We start from the raw sequence: 21,784 nt of genomic DNA, 5'->3' as shown, positions 1-21,784 counted from the left end.
ATGTTCAACATAGGAGGGCCAAGCACATGAAGCAGCTCTTTAAGTAGTTTAGTTGGAATAGGGTCCAGTATGCAGCTTGAAGGTTTAGAGGCCATGATTATTTTCATCATTGTGTCAAGAGATATAGTACTAAAACACTTAAGTGTCTCTCTTGATCCTAGATCCTGGCAGAGTTGTGCAGACTCAGGATACCTGAGCATTGGAGGAATACGCAGATTTAAAGAGGAGTCCGTAATTTGCTTTCTAATGATCATGATCTATTCCTCAAAGAAGTTCATTAATTTATTACTGCTGAAGTGAAAGCCATCCTCACTTGGGGAATGTTGCTTTTTAGTTAGCTTTGCGACAGTATCAAAAATAAATTTGTTTAAGATTGTTCTTATTTTCCTCAATTAAGTTGGAAAAATAGGATGGTCGAGCAGCAGTGAGGGCTCTTCGATACTGCACGGGACTGTCTTTCCAAGCTAGTCGGAAGACTTCCAGTTTGGTGTGGCGCCATTTCCGTTCCAGTTTTCTGGAAGCTTGCTTCAAAGCTCGGGTATTTTCTGTATACCAGGGAGCTAGTTTCTTATGACAAATCTTTTAGTTTTTAGTGGTGCAACTAAATCTAGGGTATTGCGCAAGGTTAAATTGAGCTCCTCAGTTAGGTGGTTAACTGATTTTTGTCCTCTGACGTCCTTGGGTAGGCAGAGGGAGTCTGGAAGGGCATCAAGGAATCTTTGTGTTGTCTGAGAATTTATAGCACGACTTTTGATGCTCCTTGGTTGGGGTCTGAGCAGATTATTTGTTGCGATTGCAAACGTAATAAAATGGTGGTCCGATAGTCTAGGATTATGAGGAAAAACATTAAGATCCACAACATTTATTCCATGGGAAAAAACTAGGTCCAGAGTATGACTGTGACAGTGAGGAGGTCCAGAGACATGTTGGACAAAACCCACTGAGTCGATGATGGCTCCGAAACCCTTTTGGAGTGGGTCTGTGGACTTTTCCATGTGAATATTAAAATCACCAAAAATTTGAATATTATCTGCTATGACTAGAAGGTCCGATAGGAATTCAGGGAACTCAGTGAGGAACGCTGTAAATGGCCCAGGAGGCCTGTAAACAGTAACTATAAAAAGTGATTGAGTAGGCTGCATATATTTCATGACTAGAAGCTCAAAAGACGAAAACGTAATTTTCTTTGTAAATTGAAATTTGCTATCGTAAATGTTAGCAACACCTTCACCTTTGCGGGATGCACGGAGGATATGGTCACTAGTGTAACCAGGAGGTGAGGCCTCATTTAACACAGTAAATTCATCAGGCTTAAGCCATGTTTCAGTCAGGCCAATCACATCAAGATTATGATCAGTGATTAGTTCATTGACTATAACTGCCTTTGAAGTGAGGGATCTAACATTAAGTAGCCCTATTTTGAGATGTGAGGTATCACGATCTCTTTCAATAATGGCAGGAATGGAGGAGGTCTTTATCCTAGTGAGATTGCTAAGGCCAACACCGCCATGTTTAGTTTTGCCCAACCTAGGTCGAGGCACAGACACGGTCTCAATGGGGATGGCTGAGCTGACTACACTGACTGTGCTAGTGGCAGACTCCACTAAGCTGGCAGGCTGGCTAAAATCCTGCTGCCTGGCCTGCACCCTATTTCATTGTGGAGCTAGAGGAGTTAGAGCCCTGTCTATGTTGGTAGATAAGATGAGAGCACCCCTCCAGCTAGGATGGAGTCCGTCACTCCTCAGCAGGCCAGGCTTGGTCCTGTTTGTGGGTGAGTCCCAGAAAGAGGGCCAATTATCTACAAATTCTATCTTTTGGGAGGGGCAGAAAACAGTTTTCAACCAGCGATTGAGTTGTGAGACTCTACTGTAGAGCTCATCACTCCCCCTAACATCACATCTACAGTTAGACAACTACAAACACAGTATATAGTTCATCCAAAGTTAGTTTAATGTTAGACTTTAATGCCATAAATTACAATTTGTTTGATACAGTTATCATTGGCTATCTACAGAGTGAGACGCCCCGTGAATACCTATCCATCAAGCTGAGACTCACCGGCCTCCTCCACCCTCTTCTGAGCATGCTCAATGGCAGCCTTGGCACACAGCTTGTGGGCCTGCAGGTTAGCAGAGGTCATCCCTGAGGACAATGCAACCAGCACCACAGCATCAATGCTTAGACATGCTGCACCTTAGTGTTTGTCAAGAGTCACTGTTGTGCCCGTTTTACCTGCACACAGATAAATGCTTTTCTCACTGCTACTTTTTCAAATGGTAGATGTGCCGCTGCTTTCCTGAGAGGGGAGCCCCATGCACAATGACTGCGATGTCCGGCGGTTTCGTGCAGCCTGTGTCGTGGAAAATCATCTCAGAAATATAACGCTTTATCAGAACTTGTAAATTCAATCATGCTCTTTATTACAATTGTACAGCCATCTGGAATGTCCGCGGAACCCCCACCGCGGAACCCCCCCCTCAGAAGTCCAGTCCTTTATATTTATACCCACATAGTATTGTCCGTCCCCTATGACGTCATTCCCCACCATCTGCCTTCAATCAGTTTATAATGGTGGCCGGACCCTCCCTTTACCACTAAATCAATGCACTCTTTGTGCCCCCCCCCCCTCTCTAGGGCATCCAATTGCTTATAGGCGTCTATGTGTCTGGTCAGTTTCACTCAAATGGAATCAGCAGACTATGTGTTTCTTGTTCATTAGTGTCCAGCCATCTCAGGCATATTTCTCTGGTATGTATGCTTTTCTAGTGGAATGAGTAGACTATATTTCTAGTGGGTCTAAGTGCCCTAAACACATATTTCTCTGACATGTGTATCTCTTTAAAGAATCAGCAGACTGTGTGTCTAGTGTCCAATTTCTTTAAGCGCCTATCTGTCTGACAGCATAATGGAGAATCTACAAGGGTCAGAGGGTCAGAACGTCCCTTAGTAGATTTCCATTACCACGGTCTCATGATCTATGTTACCATGTGGTTTGTTACTTTAATGTTCAGCTATCTTTAATATTTATATGTTATCCATGTATTTTATGTTACTACTACATCATCTGCTAATCTTTGGTTTCCTGTATTTACCAGAATGGCAAACACACTCACATCTGCCTTCTTATACTATTTACCTATCTATTGTTTAATAGTGTGATATCTACCTACATATGTCACTTACTCCTACATAATCCCTCCTCTTGAGGGTAAATAACCTCAAAAACCATATTAAAAATGACATATAGAGAGTAGATATCAATACCAACAATTGACTAAAACATTATCAAAATAAAGCTTACAAATCACTTGTACCAAACATCTCCAATACATAAACACAGACAGGAAGAAAAGATCCAATTGAAACATAATATTCTTACAAAACCCAACTAGACCAAACATCTCCAATTAATAACATAAAATAGGAATGAAAGATCTAGTTAAAATAAAAAATACTAATAATCAACCATTATATTTTGATGAAGCAATGAGCATGTAGTATGAATCCCTGCCTGAGGTTACAAAGAACACAAAGCATTAGGCAAAATAGATATGCTAAAACCCCTTTACATAAGACCACAGTCCTCATCCTTACATATAAGACAATCTCTTCTTTGACACTTTGACAGAAAAAAGGTTCTAGGTGATGATAATGACCATCCTCATGAATTTTTGTACACCACTTGAAATTGTGACGCAAATTACACTTTTTGTGGACATGTATGAGTAAATATTAATCTGAACTGGGTAATTTAACATATACATGGAAACCATGACACGCATGACCACCCCTCTCTCCTTACAGACATCTGTTTAACTGTTGTCTAAACCACAATTGACTTTAGCAGGGGTATAACACAACAAAATACAATACCCAGAGCCAATAACCCTCCTCCCAAAATGATGGCCATCCTAGCAAACATGGCTCCCCACTTTCCTAACACTAGGTCCAACCAATCCCAAACATGAGAGTCCAAACCAGAATTAGCCTTTACTTCTGCTCATAATCCTTTGAGTTTGGCCATAGCATTATTGGGAATAAAGGTGCAACAGTCATCCCCAAACATGACACAAACTCCACCCTTCTCCACTAAGAGCCAATTAAGTATAGTTAATGAATCCCTGTTGGTTATAGCATATATAATTAATCCACTCTAAGTTCTTATTTGGTGTTATCCACAAAAATATAGATTCAAATCCTGATTTAACCTCATCTCTGGCCTTGAAATCCCTAGGTAGACCTCTAAGCAGTCCAATTGCATTAAGGTATACCTCAGGATCCTTATCATAAACCACTTTAACTCTAGGTTTAACATAGTCATCATGGAGTGATTCAATAATAGTAACCTATTTAATTGCTCTAACTAAGGCACAAGGACCAATCCATCCATCAGACAATACATTCAACAGTTAGTGTTTTCCACACATCCATAAACTATCAGCAATAACTCTGTCTTGATTTTTCAACATAGTAAGAGATGGCGTAACCTGAGTTATGTAACTACACAACCCTTTTCTATTCATAATCAACCCTTTATCATTACTTTTACAAACTCCCACATTCTCCAACACCCAAATAGTATCACTTCTACAGTGGTGTTTCCTACATCAATTCCTTCGGTGTGATGTCTGTAAAAACATTCATATTTTAATTTAACCACGGTACCTCTATCTAATTAAGGTACATTTAATTCAGTTCTAATGTTATAGGCAGCACAATCATTGTCTCCCAGCATGGTCTCATTCAACATAATTTTTCCCCTAGTCCTTACCCAGAGCAATCCTACATTTTATGTCACACAAGGGAATAGAATACTTTCTATTGGTACAATAGTCATTTTTCCCAACTTACACAGTTTTTACATGATGCTGGTTCAGAGACTATTAAAAGATCAGACAAAGGTGATTTTCTTCACAAAATACAATTATCCATTCTGTGTCTGTTTGCCATATACTTAGCCCATTCGTATCACTCCTTCTTCACTACTTCTTCTCATGTGGTGTCCTTGAGTGGTTCTGATTCTGATATATCTAATTCTGTTGCTTTTTCAATGTTCTTATCTTGAAGTAGATCATTAGAGTTTATCAGAAAGTTCCAATTGTCAGTAAAAAACTCTCCTGACTCAGATGTCTCAGGTTGCTTTGTGGCACGGTGGTCTGCTTGGTAAGGGCAGTCGATGTCATCTAGTGATAGCTACTGTGGTCGTCACAGCAGCCGCCACCCTTGTTGTTGTCACAGGTTCTTCCTGTTCATGTGCAGGGGTAGAATCAACCTTAATGACAGTGGTGCTACTCCCTTCGGTCACTGTTGTTCTTGTTATTTCAACTATTAATTCTTCACCTTCAACTGGTTCAATCTGATTCATGATGAGCACCCTCTCGTCTTTTTCTTTGATTAATGTCAGGTCACATCCTTTCGGATCCCAAATGACTTGTCCCTTTGTTTGGTGATATGTCCATCCACAGAGTGCAATCTCCGATAAGGGTTTGATCCTTATGATTGAGAAACTTCAGTTCTCCTACTTCTGTTATAAATTGAGGTGGAACATAGATTCTAACCTTGTCAGTCTTTTTGGATTGTTTGGCTGATTCCATTCTTCTCTTCCTGCTCCCACAATACATCTTGATTGTGCATTAGTCTGTTGTTTCTATACTAGCATTCACTGTTACTTCTGTTATGTCAATGTCATTATTCTTTTGTTGTTCTAACATCAATTGTCTGTAAAGGAGGCCATTCAAAAGTTTAAAAGTCAATTGTGGGTAATCCCCATTTTCTTCAGCTTGCCGGACTTTTCCTCCTCTTTCTTCACCTGAGGCTCCCTCCTCAGGCCGGACTTAGCTTCCATCTGGAAGGCTTTCAATTTTAGGAAAGAAACGTTCTTATTCTGTTCCTTGTGAGGCCTCTTCTCCTCTTCTGGGTGCATTAGTCGGTGCACGTGTCATATTTTGGCTTTCACTTGATTTACTGTTTTCTTGGCTCCTCCCTTGCGTCTCAATCGTTTCCGCTGCTCCTGCTCCCTCCAGGCTCCCTCCTGGTGAATCAGCATCCTCTGTGTCCTCATCTCTATGTGGTTGTATCCTTCTCTCTGTTGGGACTCATGTGCAGTGGTTCAGATGGTACCACGTCTGGCTTCTTTTCACTTGGACGGCCGTTCTTGTTGCTTTGGCCACCTCATAGGGTCCATCTCTCCTCGGTTGATCCCACTTCCTCCGGATCCCTCCAACGTGGACTAGATCTCCTGGTATCACTGGGAGAGGTCCTTCTGGTCCCCTTGGATCATCAGACGCAGAATCTCTCATCCTGGTTCAGGTTTCTGCCTACTTTCTGTGAAGCATTCATACTTAGAGACTTATGGCCTCTGTTCTATGATTGCACCATACATCCTCTTACTTCCATCACTCATCACACAACAAACAGACATTCCAGCTGAAGCTGGCGAACCCCTCTCCTTCTGGTTTCCTAAACATAAGACTTGGAAAACAACAGACAAAACATAACAGCATTGACAATGTTATGTGTTATGCATAAATATATTCATGCAAACTGAAATCTGAGACCATGACAATTCCCACTCTCTCTTTACCTGACTCTATGCCTCCAGGATACTTTTCTGCTGGACTCCACAAAAATAAAAGCCCTAAAAAGCTTCCTCATGCTTCCACCCAGTCTTCCCCTTTCGGCCCCAGGTTCTGAGAGGTGTTCCCAAATCATGTCATTTTTACTTAGTTTCCCATCTACTCCATTTCAACTGATAATCATGTGCATAACCTACAATTAACATTCTCTCTTCTTGAATTAATTCAACACTGTATATGCTTTCATATCAATCCCTTTAACATGTTTGTTTAGAGTATAATATCCTATCATCCATTCTCTTTCACATGATGTATTAAAAATAAAACAAGTAGCCTCCAAACTCAACCCAGTATGTCTATAGTGGAATCTAGTCTCTCTCTCTTTCTCTCTCTGATTCCACATCCTCTGTCATGGTGTTTTCAAGCTCACCCATTATTCAGCTGGACCTTACTTCTCGTGAGACTTATGCACCCACCAAAGAGAGACAAGAAGAACTTTACCACTACAGTGTTGTAAGAAGTATACCACCAGCCTGGTGTATCTTGATGTACACTCAGTCTCCAGAATGCAGCCCAAGCCCTTCCATTTCTGGCTGTTTTTTCCTGAGGACATACACACTTACACATGGGTTATTTCCTGACAACATTAGCAAGATCACTAAATCTTAATTTTTAATAACAGCCCTATGTAACCATTCTGCCTCAAATACCTGGCCTCCTGCCACAGAAATATTCATAATGATAGTTAAATGATGGTCCCTACGGCAACTGCTGTAAAATAACATGTACTCAGTCAAGTGTCTTCCAGTTGGAAGAATATCCAATCCTCACAAAACTAAGTCATAAGTTTCTTAAACTTTTGCTCTAGTGTTCAAAATGCCACCACTTATTCTTTTTACCATATCTTTAGATATGTGAATTGTTCTATTTACTTTAGAATTTTCCCTATATTTTACACAGTCAGCTGTCTTTCCTTTTCTGTGAATTATCTCTATTATTATACATAGTTTCTACAAATAACACCCCTTCACTACCATTACCTTCATTTATGAGTCCCCTAACCCATAGCAGCCATTGTTTAATACATCCTTAAGTCAATTTATATATCATTTATATCAATCAGTCCCTCCTCAGGAACATATACACAACCTTATGTTCCTCAAAACAAAAAGAAATTGACCAAACGAGAAAAAGAGAAAAAAAAAAAAAAAATAATAATAATAATAATTTTTTTATAATAATTACACATTTGCAATAAATTTCCACTATTCGTAATGTAATTAAACCTGGAGAAAAACGTCCATCTGTTTCATTCTATGCCCCTGTTATTATTGGTCTCTTTCTTCTTCATTCTTGGGTATCATCGCACAACATACTATATTTTTATTCAATTAAACATTAGATTTTATCATTCCAATTCCAATGACATTATAAAACAAAAAATAAAAAACCTTTAATCTAATATTCTGTAAGTTTTGTCAACCACCTTGTCTCAGGATTAGTTTCCAGAGCTTCCCTAGGCCTATTAAATTTAAACAGTTCTATATCTAAATAACTAAACAGTTATTTCTTAAATACATTTTCCAACCCAATATTCAGGATAACAGTCCTTAGTGTTTACTTTAACTCAAATTTGACCTTATCTATTCAATACACAACATCCCTTTAATAATGAACATTTATACTAAACACTTTAAATACCAGTATTATCTATTTTCCAATAGCCCTTTTGTCTCAGTTTCTCTCATGAATGGCCTGATAATAAAAAATCAGTACCCCAATAACTTTAAGTCATTATTCTCCCAACAAATATAATGTCATTTCAGCATGTCTTTTTTAGATACAGTTCACAGGTCATCAGACACAGTTGTCCCTCACTGTTCAGTCGGTTAGGGTGGGTTTGATCTCCACACCCACTTGTGGTAATATTCTCTCCCATGCCTTAAAGCATTCTGACGTCACCTTCTTATGATAACTCCCTTATTCCACCAGTGTTCTCTCAGATGAATTACAGATGATGTATTTATCAACAAAAACCCTCACAAACCCACACTCCAATAAACCCGTTGGAATAACTTTCAACACTTTTTATATGCATAATGAACAAAACACATTTGTGTATTTCCCCAAAGACCATAACCCCAAGGAACTGATAGTTTTACCCATGAACCCATGTTATATCAAAAATAAAAATTAAAATAAACCTATTCGAATAACTTATTCAATTTAAGGGTACAACTCTTCATAATTTTCCCAGAGACATAATAGATTTTCAAAGTAATTATACAGTTTGAATAGAGTCTGGTGTCTTAAACATTTTATAAGTAAATCCCACCTGTTCCAACAATTTCTAGTAAAAGGTGATCAGTCTTTCACAGGAAATTCCTAGGATTCAGGGCATTTTGACACCATTAATATGTTTCCACTCCCCCTTTCTTTAGGAGCAACTTAAATACATTTTTCAAAAACATGTTCATCCTTTTGCATACCCAATTTGAAACTGAATTGGAAAAAACCCTTCCAATATATCTACTAATGCATATTCATTCCCAGTACATGGTGTACTCACTAGTGAACCATAAGCTAATAATAGCAAACGAACTGGACTCACTCATCCAGAACTCCATGTTTTAGCCTTATCCAGATATTTTTATTTTTAAAGCGGCTGACTTTAATTACTGTGGAAAGCAGTTAATTAGTCTCCAATGACATTGTTGACCAGAGAAGATTGAAAACCCTTTTTTTCCCTTATTCTTTCTGGAAAAGAAAGTGTACATATCGTTAATATTCACAATGTTACCTTTTAGTCAGCAAACCAATAATTTTACTTATCCATAGATTTTATTCTAAAGCGTCTTTAACAGTTCCAGAGAATTGTGGTATATAATGTCTAACAATTAATATTCCATCGTTACTTTACTAGATGTCAAGTCAAACGTGATCTAATACTTCTTCTTGACCACATATAAACTGCAATCTCTATGAAACACTCATTGTTCCCTCAGAGACTACACACCGCCAAGTAAAAATTCCATTCTCACTAACCTCAAACCAATTAGTTGTCTGTTATTTTGACAAGGATATAAACTCTTGTATAACGGCATTTCCTGCTACCGCACTAAGTTCTAATGTCACATTACACTAATTTTCCCATAACCAATATACCTATATCCAGAACAGAGAGCTATTTTCTTATTGGTTCTTAGATCTTGTCAATAGTTCTGCCAATCACCCGCACGTCTGCGAGGATTAGAGGAACCACACACACAACCCCATCGCAATGTATTTTCTGATGATAGAATGTTGACATCAGAACGCCTGCAAATCGAGCTTCACATTTTGGTCCCATGTGACTGTTTAATTCCCTTGTCCTATTTATCCTGTTCATCAGGTAATAGTGTCCTTCTCTCCCTATTCTATGGAAACAGTCATTTCGTTGTCATGCCACTAATTATTTATTTATTTTTTCTAAATACTCCCATGTATTATACACCTTTTATTTACTATTTTTCCAAGGTAGAGCGAATCCCCTTTCCAATTAAAAATGCATTTGTCCCATCACTTAATTTCTCTTCTCAAACCAAGCTCTATATAGTACAGACATTATTTCTGAATACTACAGATGACTTAATGTCTTATTCTAATACAATACTTCAAATATCACTGTGTTTTTCCCATTACAGATATTATTATTTATTCATTTTATAATTCTAATCAATTTTATGATTACATTTACATTACATTTAAGTCATTTAGCAAATGCTCTTATCCAGAGCGACTTACAAATTGGAAAGTTCATACATATTCATCCTGGTCCCCCATGGGAATTTAACCCTCAACCCTGGTGTTGCAAGCACCATGCTCTACCAACTGAGTCACACCAGTCCACTGCCCGCTCCGTTAAGATCTCTATCTAACGTCTTACTTTTACCTTTATTAAATTTATTTTGTCTATACTTTCTTACCTCTTATCTATATTCTTATTATTTCATTGTCTTTTATCCCATTTTACTGTTTAATTCCCGATTCACGGTTTTAGTGAAACAAACCTCTCATATTCTGGTCTCTGTCCTTCAGGCTATTTTTAGACCGCAGTCTCTGTGGGTACAGAGTGATCGACGGCCTCTTTTTTCCTCTTCCTTTGTTACACCGTTCGTGAATCCTTAATCTGTCCTGAATTTCACTATTTATCACTATTTATCTTAACTAACCTAAATTCGTTTTTAACTTTATAGTACAATTTCAATTTATCGACGATTCTACTTTCTGTCTTGTTACACACTATTTGGTTTAATCCTCTTTTATTATCTTTATGGTTATTTATTTTAACACCTTTTTTAGTATTCTACTATGGTCGCTTATTACTTTATCACATCAGTGTTTTTATCCTTGATTATAACTTATTTTACTTCGATGTTCCTTAATTTCATTCCATCTGCCTAATAGCAGTTAACTGCACTCTCCTTCTCAAATTACACTCAGTTAACTATCAGAGAGGCTTGCGCATGCCTCTTCCTACCAGCAGTTGGTCACAGACACACACACACACACACAACCCAACCTGTCCTTTCTTTCTTCCTAATGTTCTATCTCTACACAGATCTACTCATTTCTTACAACATTATCATTCATCCTTTGTTTTTACCTCAAAACAACTCAGTTCTTTCTTTATTGACTTAATCCCTTTGTTCAACATAAGCCTAGGCTAATAGGATTTCTACGATATGACGAGAGACTACTGTCTAATCGGATCAGCTTGTCTTCATATCCTACCCAACCCCCAATACTGATCTTTTCTTCTTTTATTAGAGTAGTATTATGGCGTGACCTACTGAATTACAAAACCCTGTTAGCTAGACAGAGCGGTTTTTTATTCGCAGGATTTCTTTTGCATTTGAACGCCGCACAATCGGGCAAACGTCCTAAATATTCATCCGTACAGTCCTCCTTTCAGAGCGTTAACCATGAAATATTTATTTAACTACTGATTTATGTTTCGACCGTATAAACTACTTTTGCAGTTGAACGCCGCACAATCGGGCAAACGTTTTTCCTACAACCTAATATTTATAAGCTACTTTTGCAGTTGAACGCCGCACAATCGGGCTAACGTTTTCCTACAACCTAATATTTATAAGCTACTTTTGCAGTTGAACGCCGCACAATCGGGCTAACGTTTTCCTACAACCTAATATTTATAAGCTACTTTTGCAGTTGAACGCCGCACAATCGGGCTAACGTTTTTCCTGCCTTCTAAATATTCATCCGTTCAGTCCCCCGTTCTGGGGCGGTATCCATGAAGTATTTATTTACTAAATATCCACCCAATCAGACCTCTTTAAAAATGTTCCTTTTTTAACGAGCGGTATCGTGGCTTTCTAACTACTTATTCATGCAGTTCTCTGTTATCTTTAGAGCCGTTATTCATAAGTAACCTGTCCAAGCATTCCTTCTACTAATTTTATTGAAGAGGTATCACAGGATTTTATACCTACATTATCTGTTTTTACCGTATGGGCTGTCCCACATTATAGCCAGCCATCTCAGCCAGATGGCACAAACAAGCACATCATTTAAGCTACACATTCGAACGGTCTAATCAGAACGAGCGCATGCTCCACTAAACACCCAACACAAGCAAAGTTCACATCGCCTATTCACTCATTCTCTATACATGCACATGCATTTATATTTAATACAATTCCCCAAATTACACATACATGCAAATTCATTGAATTTAAAAGTTCTTTTGTATTTACTGGTTTCATTTTAGGAAATTTGAAAGAGAGACTTACGTGGCGCTCCTCTCGCTGAGACAGTATCTCTGAAGCAATCTTACACAAACATTTCAACCATTGTAAGAACTTGCTTACCGTCTAGTTGGGCGGCCACCCTTGTTTGTTAGATTGTCCAAAGAACCCATCATCAGCCAAGAACGTCCCAGTCCCTATCAGCTCCTGGCTAGCTCGCCAAAATATGTCGTGGAAAATCATCTCAGAAATATAACGCTTTATCAGAACTTGTAAATTCAATCATGCTCTTTATTACAATTGTACAGCCATCTGGAATGTCCGCGGAACCCCCACCGCGGAACCCCCCCCTCAGAAGTCCAGTCCTTTATATTTATACCCACATAGTATTGTCCGTCCCCTATGACGTCATTCCCCACCATCTGCCTTCAATCAGTTTATAATGGTGGCCGGACCCTCCCTTTACCACTAAATCAATGCACTCTTTGTGCCCCCCCCCCCTCTCTAGGGCATCCAATTGCTTATAGGCGTCTATGTGTCTGGTCAGTTTCACTCAAATGGAATCAGCAGACTATGTGTTTCTTGTTCATTAGTGTCCAGCCATCTCAGGCATATTTCTCTGGTATGTATGCTTTTCTAGTGGAATGAGTAGACTATATTTCTAGTGGGTCTAAGTGCCCTAAACACATATTTCTCTGACATGTGTATCTCTTTAAAGAATCAGCAGACTGTGTGTCTAGTGTCCAATTTCTTTAAGCGCCTATCTGTCTGACAGCATAATGGAGAATCTACAAGGGTCAGAGGGTCAGAACGTCCCTTAGTAGATTTCCATTACCACGGTCTCATGATCTATGTTACCATGTGGTTTGTTACTTTAATGTTCAGCTATCTTTAATATTTATATGTTATCCATGTATTTTATGTTACTACTACATCATCTGCTAATCTTTGGTTTCCTGTATTTACCAGAATGGCAAACACACTCACATCTGCCTTCTTATACTATTTACCTATCTATTGTTTAATAGTGTGATATCTACCTACATATGTCACTTACTCCTACACCTGGCCCTCAGGTGATAGGTCAATGCCCATGTGGTGGGCGATAGCTCTGGACACTGGGTTGACCTCCAGGTCCACCACACTGGCAGTCCTGCTGTCCACTGTGTCTTTGATCAGGCCTAGGGACAGAATGCAACGTGATACCTGCTGTTTTTGCTCTCTATGACTATTATAGGGTCACGGATCCCTCCGAACTGTGTCATTGCGCACACCTGGTCCCCATTCCCACTGATTGTATTTGTATAAATGTGCTCTTCGTTTCACCATTAGGCTGTCGATTATTGTTACAATGTCCGTTGGTGCGTGTGAGTACCTGTGCTGTGTGTTTTGGCTTTCTTGCCATTGTGGATTGCGCTGATGATTACGGGTCTCGTCCCGTGTGATAATCATTGTGCGCGTGTGTTATTTATTCAAGGTACTCGTCGCTCTTTTATTTGGGTTTCAACCCTGTGTGTTGTACATGTGTTTGTTTGGTCTTCGTCCCTGTGCCTTTACATGGCACGCTGTGATTTGGGTGCAATAAAAAAAAACATTACACATTACTGCGCCTGTCTCCCGAATCATTCATACCAGCGTTACATATCATGTCTGTGTTATTCGGTGACAACGTTGAATACTGTGAGCAGTGTGAATGATGTTCAGCTGTTCATCTGTTTCTGCAATGGTAAGTCATTTGTACTGTTTGGAGTGTGATAGTGTTATCTATTTGGTCTTGTTCAGTACCTCCACATGACGTCTCATCTTGGAGGGAGCTGCCTTTTTCTTTTCCTCCATGAGTCGTTCTGGAAGGGGTGGGGTGGCCAGCTCCTCTTCCTGCTCTGCCTTCTCCCCTGCTTCAGACGCCTCCTCATCTTTAGAGGAGCCAGCCTTGAACTCTGGGGAACCAGACAACGCTTTGAGTCAGTGAGAACTTCCACTGCAGATTATCCCAGGTCAAATCAAAGCTTCCACTGCAGATCAAACTAGGCCTTTTATACCGAAAGTCCCAGAACTCACCCCAATGGATTATTCATGACCTCTAAATCAGTAAGTAAATATTAATGTACTGCTCCGCAGACACTTTCATTTTGTAGATATGTCTTCTCCATCCTGATAAGAGGTGTTCAGACAGTCTGACAGCAGAATAAAAATACAAGTGTGATTCCACTGCAGAGCAGACCTACCGTCCTCCTCCTCACAGTTGTGGTCATTATAATAGTCAATTAGCTCAGGAGTTAGTGACTCTCCTGGGGCACGTGGGGGCAACAGCAGGAAATTCTGGCCATCATAGCCCTTCATCATACGCAGAATATTAAGAGAGAGGGAGAGATTATATTCCAAAACTCTTAAACTGTCTTTCTTAGTACTTGAAAGGTAATACAACCTAAATAGAACATAGGAGATCATTCAACATAAAATTGATGTTTTCTTTGATAAGAACCATGTCTGCCAAGGTCCACCATTACAGGCAGTCAAATGATTTCACCTTCTCTTCCTCCTGGTTTTTCTTGTCAAACTCCCGGTATTAGAACTCGATGGGAAAGAGGCAGGGGTTCCATATGATCACGTCAGTCTCCTCTCCAGCACTGAATGGCAGGGTGGGTCCCAGCTCCAGCACAAAGGAGGATAACTCCAGCTGGGGCTCCTCTCCCTGCCCCTGGGCCAGCAGCAGCATCTTCTGGGTGCTTTTGGCCACCGACACCACCAGCCTCTGGCTGTACACCCTCTATGGAAACAACACAGCCATTCACATCCAGGGAAGCAGCCACACACCATCTGAACTGCAGCCCAGCCAACACTCTCTCTCTCCCAGTATTCCCTTAGTTGTCTCTGTCTCTCCCTGACTCTTCAACATTACTTTCACCAACCAGACACACACCGTAGAGGCTTCACCAATCTTTTAGCTAGGTTCAGCTAATCTCTACCCAATGCCATCAAGACTCTAAAGCACCAGGCAGCAGAACTGTCATAGGTGTGTGTATCTGATGGAGGAGGTCCATAATGCGGCAGAGAGAGATAAGGCCCTCTGTGAGTCTGTCCTCTTATCTGTGTCTCCCAGGGCTCATTTCTGTTCCCAGCTGGCTGTGACCAGTTCATCCTGACTCCATCATTCATGAGAAAGATGAGCTCTGGAAATACTGAGAAAATGCCGACATGCAATGTTAACAGAACAGACGAGAGAGACAAGTTCAAACTTTTTCTGTAATTTATGAGAGAGCTGTGTTCCCTGCAGTCATGACTGCTTAAATATATTAAACTGTAATGGGCCTTTTGGACCTACTTACCCACTCAGCTGGGCTGAATTTGACCTGGATGTTGACCCTGTCTACAGGATACAGAATGCCTGTTGAAGGAAGCATCTCAAACACACCTGGAGGAGGATGTTGCTCCAATCTGGCCTTCCATCTCAGGTGCTTGTCAATCTGAACACAGGCTATAGGCACATATTACTTGAATTAATAACAATTATTAACAGTGAAGAAAGGGATAATCAACGAGGGGCAATGCGTTCTCTGGAAAATAATGAACGACGTGGATGATGTGTTCCACAACGCAAGCCCCGAGTTGATTGTCCCTTTTATACCATGGCTATAATTTAACACAGAATTGTGTACATTTGCAGGTAGAAATGTGTTCAACATCCACTGAAGTAGCTAGCAAGTTTACTAGCTAGCGACAGTAGTTGCCTTGGTAACCAAACAGACTTGCTAGTTTAGCTAATCAAACCAGCAATCCTAGCTGGCTACTATGAAAATTGAAATCAATAATTCCAATAATGTTTTCGATTCGACTTTTGCTTTCAAAAGCAGCTCAAACATAGAACATGTAAGAACTATAGCCATTGAATTCTACCGTGCAAATATATTGTGCATTATAGGGAAATAATGCACGCTCTAGTATGCCCTTCAAGCCAATCAGAAATGAGTATTCAACAATGCCATGGTATAATACATTTAAACAATAACAGAGAGATACAATATCTATACCATAGCCTAATAAGTATCTAGGTGGATAATTTCATTACTGAAGAGGACTTGGTGAATATTTGTATCGTGATATTGGTTTACTCTGTGATACAATGCAGTCCTACTGGTAAAGATAAAGCCCAAATATAAATGAGATGAGCTTCACCTCTCAGTAGACTAGTGTGGACCCTGGGGGTCTATAATTATTCTCTGAAGACACACAAGACAAGAAGAAAAATGGGCCAAAGCCCTGCAGCTAATACCCTTAATATCCTGTTTTTAAATATTTCATCCATAATAAAACACAAGATAATGAACAAAAATGCACCTAATTAGCTATTTGCTTTAATGGTAAAAGCACATAATTTAGATTAAACACACTGACAAGTCATCTGTTTAAAGGGTGTGTTCTTTTGTACTGTACAGTTTTGCTGTCTGCTGTTTGTGAAAATATCCCTCAGCTTCAACAAACCCCTTATAAACCATGAGGCAGTATAGAATACCAGTGCTTATGCTGGGTAGTGTACCTTCTTCTTGGGCTGTTGCTCTTCTGCGATGCTCCACTCACAGGGTACAGGCTCGTGGTTGAACAGCTGGACAGTGGTCACCTGAAACAGTGCAACACTGGATGCTGTCAAACTGCAGCATTTCCGTGGAGGTTGAGAGGGCGGATATGGTGACTACGGCACACAGACGGATCTGGACTGCAGGGCCCCCAACTATCTGGCAATCACAACACACAGTACAACGGCACCATGGCATATTCAGCCTGTTTGACCTTAAAAAACTAGGGGTCGAAATATTTCCCACATATGTTGGAAAACAACAAAACAGCACGTACACAGAGGATACTCCAGAGTGCGTAGCGGTCTAAAGGCACTGCATCTCAGTGCAAGAGGCATTACTGCAGTCCCTGGTCTGCAGTCTTACAATAGGGCAGGTTCTTCACCCTGAGGATAAGAGACAGCTCTGGATCATAACCATCCACATATAGCATTATCTATCTACATTCATTCCAAATGCTGCCCAGGAACCCCCTGTGCCTGTAAGTGATCGGCAGTCAGCCCAGAAGGAAATAGACATGGGCCCAGTGTTTGTCACTTTGACTAACTATGTGAGTAGAAACACTACCCTGGATCACAAAGCCAAAATCCAGTGTGTACTCCATCAAGAGGAACTTAAACATGAGACTTAGTGAGATCCCACTTTCAGTAATGAGCTGAATATATGCATAGCCATGGTGTGATTACGTACTTGCATGTGAGCCTACCTGCTAAGCTTCTTGCGCCACTTTCTAGTGGACGCAGGTGTGTCTCTATGGTCCCCTTGTCTCTTCTCAATAGCCATGGCATTCTGTTTCACCAAGAGCCTCTCTACCTCCATCTGCAGCAGGGAATCATGCTGAGCACAGTGAGAGTGAATTAAATGGCACACACATCTGTCCACACATCACCCAGGTATCATGTCTGGTCTACAAACTGAACAAATTGGCTTTGCTAATGGTGAGATCTATGTACATGAATCACGGGAAAATAGATTAGTGATAGAGTTGACTATACTAACTGTAGGGATGTAGTCCCCGTCAGACAGGAGGCCCTCTCCAGTGGTAGGCCGACTGGTGCCTTTATCTCTCCTGTCCTCCTCCAGGGCCTCCGTGGACTCCTTCACTGCAGCAGTATATCTCTCATCTACAGAGTAATCTAGAGAGTAACATACTGTAACAAAACTGTTTCACAGTATGGAGATAGAACTCCACAATGAACAAAGGCACATACAGAGCACTGGGTCCAGACACATCCTGGGGAAAATGCCCTCTCCTCTGAGAGTGATGCTCTCTGGTTCACACAAAGCTACCTGCAGCTGGAAAGTCTTGTGGAAAACCTAAGGGATCCCAGGGAGATAGTACAATGACAGCTTCCGCTCAGCCTTCGCCTCGATGTAGCCCTTTGAGTAATGAGAGACAGGCAAATGGTTACACAAAAAACACCCTAAATAGCTACAGTAAAACCACTAGATGTGTGTATGTAGTTACGCTAAATACTAAACATGGGGTGCTGGTAGAGAGGATTGGTACAAAAAGCACTGTATATCCTCGATACTGTGGGCTGTCTCACCGTTCTAGGGATGACCAGGGTATGTCCAGGCCGAGTGTCCTCACACTCATCCTGGTCCCCCAACAGAGCACTGAACTCAAAGCCCACCCTCCCTGTGTTCCTCATGATGATTTTTACCTTGGCCAGATGGTCAAACAACTGCAGGAGAAAGAAGAGAAGAGGAGGGGGAATGGATACCAAAATTGATGCTGATTCACTCATTTACAAATCAAAAATCAAAAAGTCCTTGTCTGAATATCAATGATACGAATGAAAAACACAAGCAAAGAAAGCTCACACAGATACCTTTATCCTTCACAAGTAAACCAGACACAACTAACACAGTTTCAGGATGATCATGGTATAGCTAAATACCTGGTAAGGCAACTGTTCCGCCCACAACCGTAAGGCTCTCCAGAGGGTAGTGAGGTCTGCACAACGCATCACCGGGGACAAACTACCTGCCCTCCAGGACACCTACACCACCCGATGTCACAGGAAGGCCATAAAGATCATCAAGGACAACAACCACCCGAGCCACAGCCTGTTCACCCCGTTATCATCCAGAAGGCAAGGTCAGTACAGGTGCATCAAAGCTGGGACCGAGAAACTGAAAAACAGCTTCTATCTCAAGGCCATCAGACTGTTAAACGGCCACCACTAACATTTAGTGGCCGCTGCCAACATACTGACTCAACTCCAGCCACTTTAATAATGGGAATTGATGGAAATTATGTAAAAATGTATCACTAGCCACTTAAAAAAATTACATTTACATTTACATTTTAGTCATTTAGCAGACGCTCTTATCCAGAGCGACTTACAGTAGAGTGCATATATTTTATTACATTTTACATACTGAGACAAGGATATCCCTACCGGCCAAACCCTCCCTAACCCGGGCGACGCTATGCCAAACAATGCCACTTAATATAATGTTTACATACCCTACATTACTCATCTCATATGTATATGTATATACTGTACTCTATATCATCTACTGCATCTTGCCATCTTTATGTAATACATGTATAACTAGCCACTTTAAACTATGCCACTTTATGTTTACATACCCTACATTACTCATCTCATATGTATAGACTGTACACTATACCATCTACTGCATCTTGCCTATGCCGTTCTGTACCATCACTCATTCATATATCTTTATGTACATATTCTTTATCCCTTTACACTTGTGTGTATAAGGTAGTAGTTGTGGAATTGTTAGGTTAGATTACTTGTTGGTTATTACTGCATTGTCGGAACTAGAAGCACAAGCATTTCGCTACACTCGCATTAACATCTGCTAACCATGTGTATGTGACAAATAAAATTTGATTTGATTTGATACCTGAAGACCAAAGTCAATCTCTCTTCTGTCCAGGCTGTAGGTGACCAGTGAGGGCTCTCCTTTGAGATTGATCTCTTACGTGAGGCCCTCCTTGACCTCAGAGCCAGAACCGGACCACTGATGTCTGCCTAACCGTAAAAGGCGAAGGATATCAGCTGGCTTTCACCTGGCTGCAGCAGCCGATACAGTAGATAGGTAGGATATCAAAGACGAGAGAAGGAGAGACAGATAAGGAGGTATACTGTAGGTCAGAACAATGATAGAACGATAGATAAAGACACAAGGACATATGGATAGAGCAATCGTGAGAGAGGGTAGGGGATGCACAAAGGAATAGTCGATAAAAGGAGAGGAATTGAGATTCAATACTGTAATTCAATCCAACAATGTTCTCGGTTAAGGTGTTCCTAAGGTCTGAGCAATAGAGACAGAGAGGAAATCTCATCAGCAGGCCACCTGATAGTGTGTACTGTCTGTACCTCCTTCACTCCAGCACTGGGGTGTTCTTTAGTTACACGGCTTGCTGTGCCTGTGTTCTGATCAGCACTGGCTGGCAACTGTGCTGCTGGGGACTTGTGCTCCTGTCTGCTGGGGGTGTAGCTGCTTCACACCTGACTCTGACTACCCATTTGTGATGAGAGTGGGGGTGACTGGGGCTGACAGGGGATCTTTGGGAGACCCCCTCTCCTCCTTGGTCTCATTCTCTGGTTCTCTGTTCCTCAATTTCCCTCAAACAAAAAAACGGCATCATCTTTATGTCTACAGTATTGAGCTGTAAAAAAGGAAACTCACTGGATACTTCATCTTAGATCTCGTAAGCCAACCAAGTAACAGACACGTAAAATTAGCAATTAAACAAATCAGTAAATTAATTTATTCTATCACAGTAAGTCCTCTCAGCATCTTCATGATTCTCCCCCAACAGCACTTCTCTCTCTCTGTCTCTCTCTCCCTCTCCCCTCCTCAGTAGCTTCACGGTTGGTGCATCCATGATGTTAATTAATTACAGCATGCTCCATAATTAAGAGACATTATATAATACCTACTCCAGTGGACTGGACACCTATTTTGCAAGAAAAGGAACAGGACAGATGTTGCTAGATAATAAACGAGAGACAGACATGCAAAATGACAGAAATATACTGACATGGCGAGATAGAGAAACACACAACTGCAGAGATACAAAATATAAGGAGACATGGTGATGTAAGAGACCATGCAGGTAGAGCCTGCAGACTATAGTAACAGTAGGTGTTCTGAAGAATAACAGCAGGGGGCAGTATTGTATGGGGAAGTCTATGGCGTAGTCCTGTGACGGTTCAGGCCACCGGCAGAGATTCTTAAATACAGATAATTAATATAATCCAGAGGACCACTGTCAGGCGGAACCACCATTTCCTCTCACTAGAATATAGAGGATTTTAAGCTTTCTATCTTGTCCCACTGTTTTCACTTGTTAGCATTTGTGTGTGTGTGTGTGGGTGTGCGTGTGCGTGTGTGTGTGTGTCTGTGTGTGCCTGTGTGTCCATCACACTAATCCCCAGACACCTCAAGAGGTCTCCGGAAAACAAATTACATTTCAATAACACCAAACTGTCAGCAGAGAGAGGAAAGTAGAGATTCATATATTGTTAATGTAGTCCACGAAGCCCAATGTCTTTTCAAAGAGTGTCTGAAGTGGAGACCCTCCTGGGAGAAGCTTACTATGGCTATTCTCTGCTATAACCATGGTAGACATAGCTTGGTTGCTGTCTATGTTCAGTTACTGTATTATGTTCCACTCCTTGCCACAATCCATGTCTCAATTGTCTCAAGGCATAAAACTCCTTCTTTAACCTGTCTCCTTCCATTCATCTACACTGATTGAAGTGGATTTAACAAGTGACATCAATAAGGGATCATAGCTTTCACTTGAATTCACCTGGTCAGTCTGTCATGGAAAGAGAAGGTGTTCATGATGTTTTGTACACTCAGTGTATATACACTCAATGTACACCGTAAACGA

General features: G+C 40.7%; 1 pseudogene; it reads right to left on the bottom strand.

The window, feature by feature from the left end:
* The window catches only part of LOC129861825 (hydrocephalus-inducing protein-like), a 97,718-nt pseudogene that overhangs the window by 15,361 nt on the left and 60,573 nt on the right, over positions 1-21,784 (bottom strand).

Source organism: Salvelinus fontinalis, chromosome 9 (assembly GCF_029448725.1).
Source record: "Salvelinus fontinalis isolate EN_2023a chromosome 9, ASM2944872v1, whole genome shotgun sequence".
Taxonomy (NCBI): domain Eukaryota; kingdom Metazoa; phylum Chordata; class Actinopteri; order Salmoniformes; family Salmonidae; genus Salvelinus; species Salvelinus fontinalis.
This window is presented reverse-complemented; position numbering and strand designations above follow the sequence as displayed.